The sequence below is a fragment of the Triticum urartu genome, chromosome 3 (genome assembly GCF_003073215.2).
Source record: "Triticum urartu cultivar G1812 chromosome 3, Tu2.1, whole genome shotgun sequence".
NCBI classification, from domain to species: Eukaryota; Viridiplantae; Streptophyta; class Magnoliopsida; order Poales; family Poaceae; genus Triticum; species Triticum urartu.
The window spans coordinates 619,210,260-619,223,750 of NC_053024.1; positions in this window are offsets into that span (position 1 = coordinate 619,210,260).

Genomic DNA, 13,491 nt, shown 5'->3' on the forward strand with positions numbered 1-13,491 from the left:
CTGTACGTGCTGGCCCTACTGCTGCCAAATGTAAAGCCAGAATACTTCCAGGGAGCGAGTTTGGCGAGACGGCTGCGTCGGTCGCCATGACCGGTCTGGTTCAAGCAGAGGCGGGCGTGCCCAGGCCAGCTGCCCCCACGGTGATTTGGACCGCAGGGACCAACAGGGCAGGCACAGTACGTGCGCTTCTGTTGGAGTGCGTGATATGTTTCTTCGCCTCGCTTGTGTGGTGCCCCATGTGCGGCGGATGACCTCAGGGATGATGTCAAAACGAGTTCCTTCTTCTGCCGCGTCGCCGTCGCCATTGTGGCAGCTCTTGTGTGCCGTGACATCCTTGCCAATGTAGTAGTGCCGCTGCGTGCATCCTGGCCACAGTTTTTTTTGTTGGTAGCTTACCAAGCTGGCCACGGATATCTTGGGTGTTATTTGTAAGATTTTATGAACTTCTGTGTACCGCCGTCTTCTCTTGTGCTGCTCAATGGCATTCCTGGCACCCCCATTCCTCATGTGTGAGGCTTGCGACGGGGCGCCTCCCTCTCCCTTTTGTTGTTCGTTATGACGGCAGGCCCCGTCAACCACATCCTTGAGCATGCCACGAGCATCGGCCTCCTTTCAAGGCTCATGGGATTGTCACGGGCCTGGTAACCAATTGTCAGAAGAGCTCGGTGGTGCCGATCCGGTGCCATGGGATTGACCTCGATGATGTGCTCCGCGGCTTCTTGACAATGAAATCCGCCTTCCGCATAAGATACCTTGGGCTCCCGCTTACCACGGGTTGCCTCAGGCGTAGCGATTTTGCAGTACCTTGAGGACAAGGTGGCAGCCAAGCTGATGTCGTGGTGTGGCAGGCACACTACCACGGTTGGAAGGAATGTTTTGGTAAAGGATGTGCTCACCTCACTTGTCATCTACCACCTCACCCCATTGGACATCCCCATTGTTGTTCTATGCTACACTGATAAGCTTCGGCGTGCGTGCCTTTGGGCGACTAGCGACAAGATCTCGGGTGCAAATGTAAGATCTGGTGGGATAAAGTTTGTTGGCCTTGGAATCCTTAACCTAGAAAATTTTGTTGCCGCTCTTCGCCTACGACGGCTTTGGTTTGAATGGACGGACGACTCTAAGTCTTGGATTGGCCTCAGGAACCCCTACATCGATGACGATAGAGATATCTTTGTAGCAGTCATCGGTGATGGAAGAAGGCGAGGTTCTGGAGCTCACCGTGAACCTAAACCGACATATCTCGGGGTAGGGGATCCTAAGCTAGGCGTCTAGGAGCGATGGTAATAAGGACACTGATGACCCACAAGTATAGGGGATCAATCGTAGTCCTTTCGATAAGTAAGAGTGTCGAATCCAACAAGGAGCAGAAGGAAATGACAAGTGGTTTTCAGCAAGATAATTTCTGCAAGCACTGAAATTGTCGGTAACAGATAGTTTGGTAGCAAGATAATTTGTAACGAGCAAGTAATGGTAACGGTAAGTAAATGCAGCAAGGTAGCCAAACCCTTTTGTGGCAAAGGACAGACCAAAATGGTTTCTTATAATAGGCAAAGCGTTCTTGAGGGTACACGGGAATTTCATCTAGTCACTTTCATCATGTTAGTTTATTCGTGTTCGCTACTTTGATAATTTGATATGTGTGTGGACCGATGCTTAGGTATTATTCTTACTTGAACAAACCCCCTACTTATAATTAACCCCCTCGCAAGCATCTGCAACTACGAGAAAAGTATTAAGATAAAATCTAACCATAGCATTAAACTTTTGGATCCAAATCGGCCCCTTACGAAGTAGCACATAAACTAGGGTTTAACCTTCTGTCACTCTAGCAACCCATCATCTAATAACTACTCCACAATGCATTCCCTTAGGCCCAAATATGGTGAAGTGCCATGTAGTCGATGTTCACATGACACCACTAAGGGAATCACAACATACATAGCATCAAAATATCAAACACATATCAAGTTCACATGATTTCTTGCAACAAGATTTTTCCCGTGACCTCAAGAACAAAAGTAACTACTCACAAATGATAATCATGCTCAAGATCAGAGGGGTATTAAATAGCATAATGAATCCGAACATAAAATCTTCCACCAAACAAACCATATAGTGATCAACTACAAGATGTAATCAACACTACTAGTCACCCACAGGTACCAATCTGAGGTTCCGGTACAAAGATTGAACATAAGAGATGAACTAGGGTTTGAGAGGAGATGATGTTGTTGAAGATTGCCCTCCCTAAGATGAGAGGGTTGTTGGTGATGACGATGACGATGATTTTCCCCTCCGGGAGGGAAGTCCCCCCTGCGAAATCGCTCCACCAGAGGGCAAAAGTGCTCCTGCCCAAGTTCCGCCTCGAGACGGCGGCGCTTCATCCCGAAAGTCCTCTCCTCATTTTTTTTCTAGGTCAAAATGACTTATATATATATATATATCAGAAAAGGGCGCCGAAGGTGGGCTGGGCTAAGCACAACCCACCAGGGCGCGCCTGGGGTGCCTGGCATGCCCAGGTGGGTTGTGCCCACCTGGTGGGCCTCTCCGGTAGTTATTTGCTCCAATATTTTTCATATATTCCAAAATAATTCTCCATAAATTTTCAGCTCATTTGGAGATGTGTAGAATAGGTAACTCTGATGTAGCTTTTCAGGTCCAGAATTCCAGCAGCCGGTATTCTCCCTCTTTGTGTAAACCTTGCATATTATGAGAGAAAAGGCATTAGAATTACTCCAAAAAACATTATTATGCATAAAAAAATTATAAATAACAGTATGAAAACATGATGCAAAATGGACGTATCAACTCCCCCAAGCTTAGACCCCGCTTGTCCTCAAGCGAAAAACCAAAATTGAAAAATATGTCCACATGCTTAGAGAGAGATGTGTCGATAAAAACAAAATACGGACATAGAAGCATCATGCATATTATTATAACAGCAACAAAATTTATCATAGAACTTTATCACATAACTTTTATCATATAACTTCTCACGAACAAGTAACAATTCATCACAACATCGAAGTATAAAGCATAGACTCTATTGAAAACCAACAAACTATGTTCTCAGTCAACTTTGCAACTACAATTCATTATCTTTTCAAGAAGGGTCACATATCGAAGCCTTTTGGCAAGTCCACATACTCAACCATCATATAATCTTCTATGATTCTAACACTCATCGCATACCCACTGGCAAAGAGTTTCAACCAGACACATAGAAAGATAGGGGCTTATAGTTTCGCCTCCCAATGTATTCACCTCAAGGGTGATGTCAATAATAATAACGCATGCTCACTCACATCCAACTAGATATATGTGCCTAGATCTTTCCTCACCACATGATGCTTGCGAAAGAGAAAATAAAAAGGAATAGGGAAGAATACTTTGACTCTTGCATAAAAGTAAATACATAAAAGTAAAAGATAGGCCCTTCGTAGAGGGAAGCAGAGGTTATCATGCGCTTTTTGTTTGTATGCCAAATCCCTTAATGCAAAAGAACGCCACGTAATACCTTCCCTTGCTGTGAACATCAAAGAGAGAAGGCGAAGGTAAAAATGTATCCACAACTGATTTTTTTAATAAACAGTAGGTTATATGTTATAATTATGGGATTCACCACTAAGGAACTTATGGCGTTTCATGGTGTCAAAGTCTAAGTACTACGTGGGTAGGATAGGGTCATTTTTTTATTGCACGGGAAATTCAGAAAACGGATAAAGCATGGAATTTTATTTTATTTAGCTAAGAAAAACAGAAAATAAAAGGTAAATACAAAAGTAGTGGCTACTAAATTCATCAACTTCATACCTCTCAAAAGTGATCCAGTAATACCATTCACTTGGAATTGTTTCTTCGGAAAGTGCACAATATGCTCATTATCATTGATATGAAAAGTGACATTGCTTTTTTTGCAATCAATAACAGCCCCTGCACTATTCAAAAAGGGTCTACCAAGGATAATCGACATGTTGTCGTCCTTGGGCATCTCAAATATAACAATGTCGGTTAAGATAGTAACATTTGCAACAACAACTGGCACATCCTCACAGATACCGATAGGTATGACAGTTGATTTGTCAGCCATTTGCAAAGATATTTTAGTAGGTATGAGTTTATTCAAATAAAGTCTTTTATATAAAGAGAAAGGCATAACACTAACGCCAGCTCCTAAATCGGACAAGGCATTTTTCACATAATTTATTTTGATGGAGCAAGGTATAGTTGGTATTCCCGGATCTCTAAGTTTTTTAGGTACTCCATCCTTAAAAGAATAATTAGCAAGCGTGGTGCAGATTTCAGCTTCCAATATTTTTCTCTTATTGGTGATGATGTCTTTCATATACTTTGCATAAGGGGCCATTTTCAAGATATCAGTCAAACGGGTACGCAAAAGACTGGCCTAATCATTTCAGCAAAGTGTTCAAATTCTTCATCATCTTTCTTCTTAGTTGATTCAGGTGAAAAGGGCATAGGTTTTTGAACCCATGGTTCTCTTTCCTTACTATGTTTTCTAGCAACAAAGTCTCTTTTATAATATCTTTTATTCTTGGGTTGTGGGTTATCAAGATCAACAACTGGTTCTATTTCAACATCATTGTCTGGTTCTTTATTATTTGTCTGGGTGTCTTCATGAACCTCATCATTATCTTTTTCATTATCACTAGGTGAGTTTTAATTACCAGATTAAGTTTCAACATCAGAAATAGAAACATCATTATCATTATCAGGAGTCTTTTCTACTTCAGGTTCACTAGAGGCATGCAAAGTCCTATCATTTTTCTTCTTCTTCTTTTTAGAAGGACTAGGTGCATTTGTGTTAAGTCTTTGAGAATCTTGTTCAATTCTTTTAGGGTGTCTCTCAAGATAAAGTGGTTCCCGAGTCATTTTACCTCCTCTAGTTGCTACTCTAACCGCAAAGTCATTTATATTATTGTTCATTTCATCAAGCAATTCTTTCTAAGATTTAGCAACTTGTTCTAGTTGAGTTTGAACCATAGAGGCATGTTTTCCTACACCTCTAACATCATTGGTAATTCTAAATAACAAGTCACTCAAGCGAGCAATCATATCAGAGTTGTATTTCAATTGTTTCATAACATTTGCATTGAAGTGGTCTTGTTTTCTAATGTAATTATCAAACTTGTAAAGGCATTGACTAGGATGCATATTATAAGGATTGTCATTGTCATTGAATTTCATGAAATAATTTACCTCTACCACCTTAGGTGGTGGTGGTGCGTCAAGCCCGCGTATTTTTTCAATAGGAGGTAAATTTTTGACATCCTCGGCTTTAATACCTTTTTCCTTCATAGATTTCTTTGCCTCTTGCATATCTTCAGGACTGAGATATAAGATACCCCTCTTCTTCAGAGTAGATTTAGGCAGTGGTTCAGGAAGGGTCCAATCATCATAATTTTTCAATATGTTATTCAATAATTCCTCAGCTTGTTCAACAGTTCGTTCCCTGGAAACACAACCAGCACAACTATCTAGGAAATCCCTAGAAGCATCGGTTTGTCCATTATAGAAGGTATCAAGTATTTCATTTTTCTTAAGAGGATGACCAGGAAAATCATTAAGAAATTGAAGAAGCCTCCCCCAAGCTTGTGGGAGACTCTCTTCTTTAATTTGCACAAAGTTAAATATCTCCTGTAAGGCAGCTTGTTTCTTATGAGCAGGAAAATATTTTTTAGAGAAATAGTAAATCATATCCCGGGGGCTACACACACAACCATGAGCAAGAGTATTATACCAAGACTTAGCATCACCCTTTAATGAGAACAGGAATAACTTGAGAATATAATGGTAGCAAATTTTCTTGTCATGAGCAAATAGGGTGGCTATATCATTCAACTTAGTAAGGTGTGCCACAACAGTTTCAGTTTCATAACCGTAGAAAGGATCAGATTCAACCAAAGTAATTAACTCTGGGTCGACAGAGAATTCATAATCCTTATCATCAACAAAGATAGGTGAAGTAGCAAACTTAGGATCACATTTCATTCTAGCATTCAAAGATTTTTCTTTGAGTTTGCGTAATAATTTCTTGAGATCATCACTATCATTGCAAGCAAGAAAGTCTCCAGTTGTCTCCTCATCCATAACATAACCTTCTGGTATCTTAGGCAATTCATATCTAGAAGGACTAGGTCTAATATGTGTTTCAAGATTTTCAGTTTCAAGTATTTCATTAGTTTCAATAATTTCATTCTCTTTAGCTCTAGCAATTTGTTCATCAAGAAAATCACCTAGTGGCACATCATCATCAAGCAAGGTACTAGCATAATCAGAAGCATTATCCATAGAAGTAGCATCATCAATAACTTGCGACATATCAGAATTAATAGTATGTGGTGGTGTTGCAAGTTTACTCAAAATAGAAGGCAATTAACTTGTAACACCCTCGATGCGACTATAGCTCCCACGTGTCGAGGCACGACTTAGAGACATAATCGCATTGAAGGCATATGTCGCAAGTTAGGCAATCTTCACAACATCCCAAGTAATATAAATAATAAAGGGGAGATAACATAGTTGGCTTACACTCGCCACGTCAATCAAGTACATAAATAACATTACATTATCCAAACACTCATGGCCCGACTACGGCGCCAAAATAAAAGACAACCCAACATGCGACACGGTCCCGATCACCCCAACTGGGCACCACTACTGATCATCAGGAAAGGAAACATAGTATCATTGAGAGTCCTCGTCGAACTCCCACTTGAGCTCAAGCGCGTCACCTGGAGCGGAATCATCAGGCCCTGCATCTAGTGTAATAGTAATCTGTGAGCCACAGGGACTCAGCAATCTCGCACCCTCGCGATCAAGACTATTTAAGCTTATAGGTAAGGCAAGGTAAATATGTGGAGCTGCAGCAAGCGACTAGCAAATATGGTGGCTATCCTGTTCGCAAAAGAGAGCGAGAAGAGAAGGCAAAGCGCGAGCGAGAAACTATAGGACAACCTGCGCAAACATTACTCCAACACCGTGTCCACTTCCCGGACTCCGCCGAGAAGAGGCCATCACGGTAACACACTCAGTTGATTCATTTTAATTAAATTAAGGTTCAAGTCATCTACAAACGGATATTAACAAATTCCCATCTGCCCATAACTGCGGGCACGACTTTCGAAAGTTCAAATCCCTGCAGGGAGTCCCAACTTAGCCCATGACAAGCTCTCACGGTCAACGAAGGAATAGACCTCCTCCCGAGATGTTCCGATCAGACTCGGTACCTCGGTTCTTCAAGACACTTCGACAGGTTAAAACAAGTCCAGCAACACCGCCCGAATGTGCCGACAAATCCCGATAGGAGCTGCACATATCTCGTTCTCAGGGCACACTCATATGAGACATCCTACGAGTAAAACCAACCCTCAAGTTGCCCCGAGGTGGCCCCGAAGTCTACTCGGTCGGACCAACACTTAAAGGAGCACTCACTACAGAGCAAGTCATGAAAAACTAAGTATACATCCATCAAGAATACACAAAATGCAAGCTAGACATGGCAAGAACAATAGTATAGCATGCATGGATCAACTACAACATCATCGGCAAAATTGCTAAGTAGACAATCTGCCCGGAATCACGAAGTTGCAAAAGTAGAGCTCGATTGACTCAAGCTAGGGTGCTCCAAAATTGCAAAAAAGGCATGGATGGATAGAGCACTACAAGATTAACAAAACATCCTTACTGATCATCCTCAAAAGAGGCACGGATCACTAGGAAACAACATGAACATATGGCCATATGAGATAAACAGGTCAAGGACTTGGTGGAAATGCTAAGTCCCTGAAAACAGAAATACCAAGTGCCTCACTTTGCAAGCTTGTGCTAGTCACCACACACATCACAAAAATACATGGGTTGCACCTCTGGAAAGATGGCAAAACCCTTAACAAAACATATGTAGAGCACCAGGGCATATCATGCACATATTAATCATGGCAAAAATGACAAATCTCTAAATGGAGCAGCAGATCTGACAATTATCTCAAGTAGCCCTCTTATAACAGTATTTAGGGCATCAAGATGAACTCAAATGAAAATGATGCAATGAGATGAAATGATGTACTCTCTGAGACGAACATTTTGATATGCTATATGCCCAAAACGGAGCTATGGATGCAAAGTTACGATGCTATGAACATGAGCAAATAATCCTGGGACTTAGAGAAAAAGGTCAACCCCTAGGGTTTTGAATCCGGATCTGAGATCTGCATGGTGTACGAGGTTCGCCGGGAACTTGACGCTCGCCGGAGATGAAGTCGGCCGGAGCGGATTGCGAGGCGGTGGAGGGCGGCGCCGGTGAGTGCGGACGACGCCGGAGACGATGGCGCGGGCGGCGCGCGGAGCCGCGCCGGCGAGGTGAGGCGGGGCGGTGAGGTGGCCCGGCGACGAGGGGCTCGGCTACCAGAGTGGTGGTGCGGCGGCTCGCACTCGCCGGAGCTGAGCGGGGGGGGGGGGGGACGGGCCCCGCGGGCCACGGCGGGTGCGGACGGTGATGTGGGGCGCCGCGCCACGTGGCGCGCTCGGAATGGCTGGCGGGGAGGAGCGGACAATGTCCGGCCGTCCGGATTTTGTTCGGCGGCTGGAGGAGGAGGAGGGTTAGGGTTTCTCCCGAGATTTCGAATGGGGAGGATATATATAGGCGTAGAGGGAGCTAGGAGAGTCCAAATGAGGTGCGGTTTTCGGCCACGCGATCGTGATTGAATGATCTAGATGATGGAGAAGGTTTAGGTGGGTTTTGGGCCAAAATGGAGGGGCGTTGGGCTGCAACACACACGAGGCCTTTTCGGTCCCTCGGTTAACCGTTGGAGCATCAAACGAAGTCCAAATGGTACGAAACTTGACAGGCGGTCTACCGGTAGTAAACCAAGGCCGTTTGGCAAGTCTCGGTCCAATCCGGAAATGTTTAATCCCCACACACGAAAGAAAGGTAGAAATGACCACCGGAGGAGAACGAAGCGCCGGAATGCAAAACGGACAACGGGGAAAATGCTCGAATGCATGAGACGAACACGTATGCAAATGCAATGCACATGATGACATGATATGAGATGCATGAAAACGACAAAAACACACGGAGACACAGACCCGAACCCGAGAAAATAAAATAACTTAAAGCCGGAAACGGCAAGAGTTGGAGTAAAAGTTGGGTAAGTTACATCCGGGGTGTTACAACACTCCACCACTACGAAAGGATCTCATCCCGAGATCTAGGACTGAAAGAACGCCGGGTACTCAGAATGGAGGTGATCCTCGCGTTCCCAGGTAGCTTCACGGTCGGAATGGTGTGACCACTTGACTTTGAGGAATTTGATTGACTTGTTGCGAGTCTTGCGTTTAGTCTCTTCGAGAATAGCAATGGGGTGCTCACGATAGGAGATATCTTCTTGGAGCTCAATGTCCTCGAAGTTGACGGTGCGGTCAGGAGTCTTGAAGCACTTTCGAAGCTGAGAGACATGGAACACGTCATGAAAATTTGCAAAGTTTGAAGGAAGCTTGAGTTGATAGGCGAGATCGCCTCTCTTGCTGACAATCTTGAAAGGTCCCACGTATCTAGGGGCAAGCTCCCCTTTGATACCAAAGCGATGAGTACCTTTCATAGGAGAGACGCGGAGGTAAACATGATCTCCGATCTTGAAAGCCATATCACGGTGCTTACTATCATAGTAGCTCTTCTGGCGGGATTGGGCTGCTTTGAGGTTATCTCGAATGACTTTACACATTTCCTCTGCCTCTGTGATTAAGTCATTTCCCAAAAGCTGACGTTCACCGGTTTTAGACCAGTTGAGAGGGGTACGACACTTCCTGCCATACAGAATTTTAAATCGGGCCTTGCCCGAACTTGCTTGAAAACTGTTGTTGTAGGAGAATTCAGCATAAGGAAGACAATCCTCCCACTTCATGCCGAAGGAGATCACACAAGCCCTGAGCATATCCTCAAGAATCTGATTGACACGCTCGACTTGACCGCTAGTTTGAGGATGGAAAGCTGTGCTGAAGCGGATGTTGGTGCCCATGGCCTTCTGAAAAGAATCCCAAAACTTGGAGGTAAAGATGCTGCCATGGTCTGAAGAGATCACTTGTGGAATACCGTGCAGAGAGACAATTCGAGAGGTATAGAGTTCCGCCAAGTGAGCTGCAGTGATTGACTCTTTAATAGGCAGAAAGTGAGCCACTTTAGTGAGTTTGTCGATGACAACGAATATAGCATCTTTGCCACGCTTGGACTTTGGAAACCCAGTCACGAAGTCCATCTCGATGTGGTCAAACTTCCATTCTAGAATGGCAAGAGGTTGGAGGAGACCAGCTGGTCTTTGGTGTTCTGCCTTCACTCTTCTGCAGACATCACACTCATTCACGAATTGAGCAATATCGCGCTTAATTTGAGTCCACCAATAAGCCTGCTTGAGATCCTGATACATCTTCGTGCTCCCAGGGTGGATGGAGAGGAGAGAATTGTGAGCCTCGTTCATGATCACTTTACGAAGTTCACCTTTGGGTACAACAATACGATCCTTGAAGAAAAGAGTATCCTTGTCATCAAGGCGGTAGCACTTGTACTTGGGTTGACTCTTGTCAATCCCAATCTTCACCTTTTTCACCATAGCATCAAGAAGTTGGGCTTGGCGAATCTAGTCTTCCAAGGTAGGAGAGACTTGAAGGTTGGCGAGAAAACCTTGAGGAACAACTTGCAGATTAAGTTTGCGGAAAGCTTCACAAAGCTCGGGTTGATAAGGCTTGAGAATTAGACTGTTGCAGTAAGCCTTCCTGCTCAATGCGTCAGCAATCACATTGGCCTTGCCTGGAGTATACTCGATACTCGGATTATACTCTTGAATCATTTCGACCCATCGAGTTTGCCTGAGGTTGAGATTAGGCTGAGTGAAGTTGTACTTGAGACTTTTGTGATCAGTGAAAATGTCCACTTTTCTTCCCAATAAGAGATGTCTCCAAGTCAAAGGAGCATGCACAACTGCCGCCAACTCGAGATCATGAGTAGGGTAGTTCTTTTCATTGGGCTTCAACTGGCGAGAGGTATAAGCAACAACTTGCTTCTCTTGCATCAACACTGCGCCAAGACCTTGGAGAGAGGCATCACAAAAGACCTCGTACGGCTTGGATTCATCAGGCGGAGTCAGAACTGGAGCAGTGATCAATTTCTCTTTCAAAGTGTTGAAAGCAATGTCACACTCCGGAGACCAAACGTACTTGACGTGCTTCTGGAGAAGATTTGGGAGAGGCTTCGCGATCTTAGAAAAGTTTTCAACGAATCTTCGATAGTAGCTTGCGAGACCGAGGAAGCTACGGAGTTGCTTCACGTTCTGAGGAGGTTCCCAATTCACAATTACGGACACCTTCTCAGGATTCACCGCAATGCCCTTGGCAGAGATGATATGACCAAGATAAAGAACCTCATCGAGCCAAAATTCGCACTTGGAGAACTTGGCGTAGAACTGGTGTTCCCTCAGCTTATCGAGTACCAAACGCAAGTGCTTGGCATGATCTTCCTTGTTCTTCGAGAAAACCAGAATGTCGTCGAGATAGACCAAAACGAAGTCATTGGTGTAGGCGTTGAAGATGAAATTCATCATGCGAGAGAACGTCGGAGGAGCGTTGACGAGGCCAAAAGACATGACAGTGTATTCATATGAACCATAGCTTGTCCTGAAAGCCGTCTTGGGAATATCTTGCTCGCGAATACGAATCTGATGATAACCCATACGAAGATCAAGCTTGGAGAATACTTGGGCACCTTTGAGTTGTTCGAACAACTCATTGATGTTGGGAAGTGGGTATTTGTTCTTGATAGTCTTCTTGTTCAATGGACGGTAATCAACACAAAGTCGGTCCGTTCCATCCTTCTTCTTCACAAAAAGAACACCACAACCCCATGGAGAAGAACTAGGCCGGATGAGACTCATTCTTTCTTGAATATCGAGTTGCTTCTTCAGCTCCTTCAACTCTTCAGGTCCGAGCTTGTAAGGACGCTTGCACACAGGTTCCGTGCCGGGCTCAAGATCAATGACGAATTCAACTGGCCGGTGCGGAGGCATTCCTGGAAGCTCTTCTGGAAAGATGTCTTGATATTCGCAAACGACTGGAATTTGCGAGATAGCATCCAGTTCACCCTTCTCATTGAGAGAAAACAGACGGATAGTATCATCACGAGCGGCAAAGACAATTACATCCTCAGACGAATGAGTCAATTGAATCTGCCATGCAGCACAATCAAGATGCGCCTTGTGCTTAGAAAGCCAATCCATCCCGAGAATAAGATCAATATCCGAGTTACCAAGAACCATAGGAGAAGAAAGGAACTTGTAGTCGCCCAAGGTGATAGTAACGTCCGGCGCCATCATTTTAGTGTTCATGAACAAACCCGGAGAAGAAACCGCTATCGGCTTAGGCAAATCAATAGTATGCACATCATGCATGGATGCAAAAGGCTTCGATAAAAATGATAAAGATGCACCAGTGTCAAAAAGAACTCTTGCGGGAATGCCATGTTGTAGAACTCATCGTATCTCAAGGGCTCAAAGAGAACAAGAGCTAGCTGAATTTCTTCTTTGAGACCACCCCTGAACTGGTATATCATACTCTTCTCATCAGGAACGTCCTGCTTGGCAAAGCGGGCGAGCTTCTGAAACAACTTGTTGTAGTCATAGACAGACAAAGGGCCTTGCTTCAGGTTGCGGAATTCCTCACGCTTGCTTTCAACCATGCTCTGAGGGATATGGCGAGCTCGGAAATCTTGGCGGAATTCATCCCAAGTGATCACACGTCCACCTCTGGAATCCTTGTACTGCTGGAACCATTCTGCAGCTTGATCTTTGAGTTGGAAGGAAGCGAACTTGACAAAGTCCTCAGGCCTGACGTTACTGCACTCGAAATGCTTGCACAGATCCACGAGCCAATCGTCAGCATCGGTTGCCTCAACACAATTGCTGCAAGTCTTTGGCCCGTTAGCAAGGAACTGGTTGAGTGTAGCAAAGTGATTTTGATTGTTGCCTTGATTCCTTTGGTTGCCTTGATTCGCTTGATTGCGCTCTTGAAGAATTTGCATGATCAACTGTGTGTTTGCATTGGTTGCGGCCATCACAGCTTGCCATGCCTCCGGAGGAGGTGGAGGTGGTGGCGGATCTTGATTCTGATTCTGATTGGTGCTCTTAGCGGGAGCCATCCTGAAGAGATTGACCACCGTTAGCACATTGACAGATAAAATGAAGCTGAATCCAATGGAATGAAAATTGCAACATATAGTCTTCCCATCTAAACAAAATGAACGAATGCATTCCTCTTGAAATGGTCACATATCCATAAATTGAGAAGCCATGTAGAATTTAGGTAGAGAAATAAATCAACAAGGTACGGATCAAGAACGAATAATCGGTAAGAAATCCCAATCTCAAACCAACTATCCGTGGAAGAAGAACTAGAGCTACTAGAATTCCCACCTATGAAACTCCC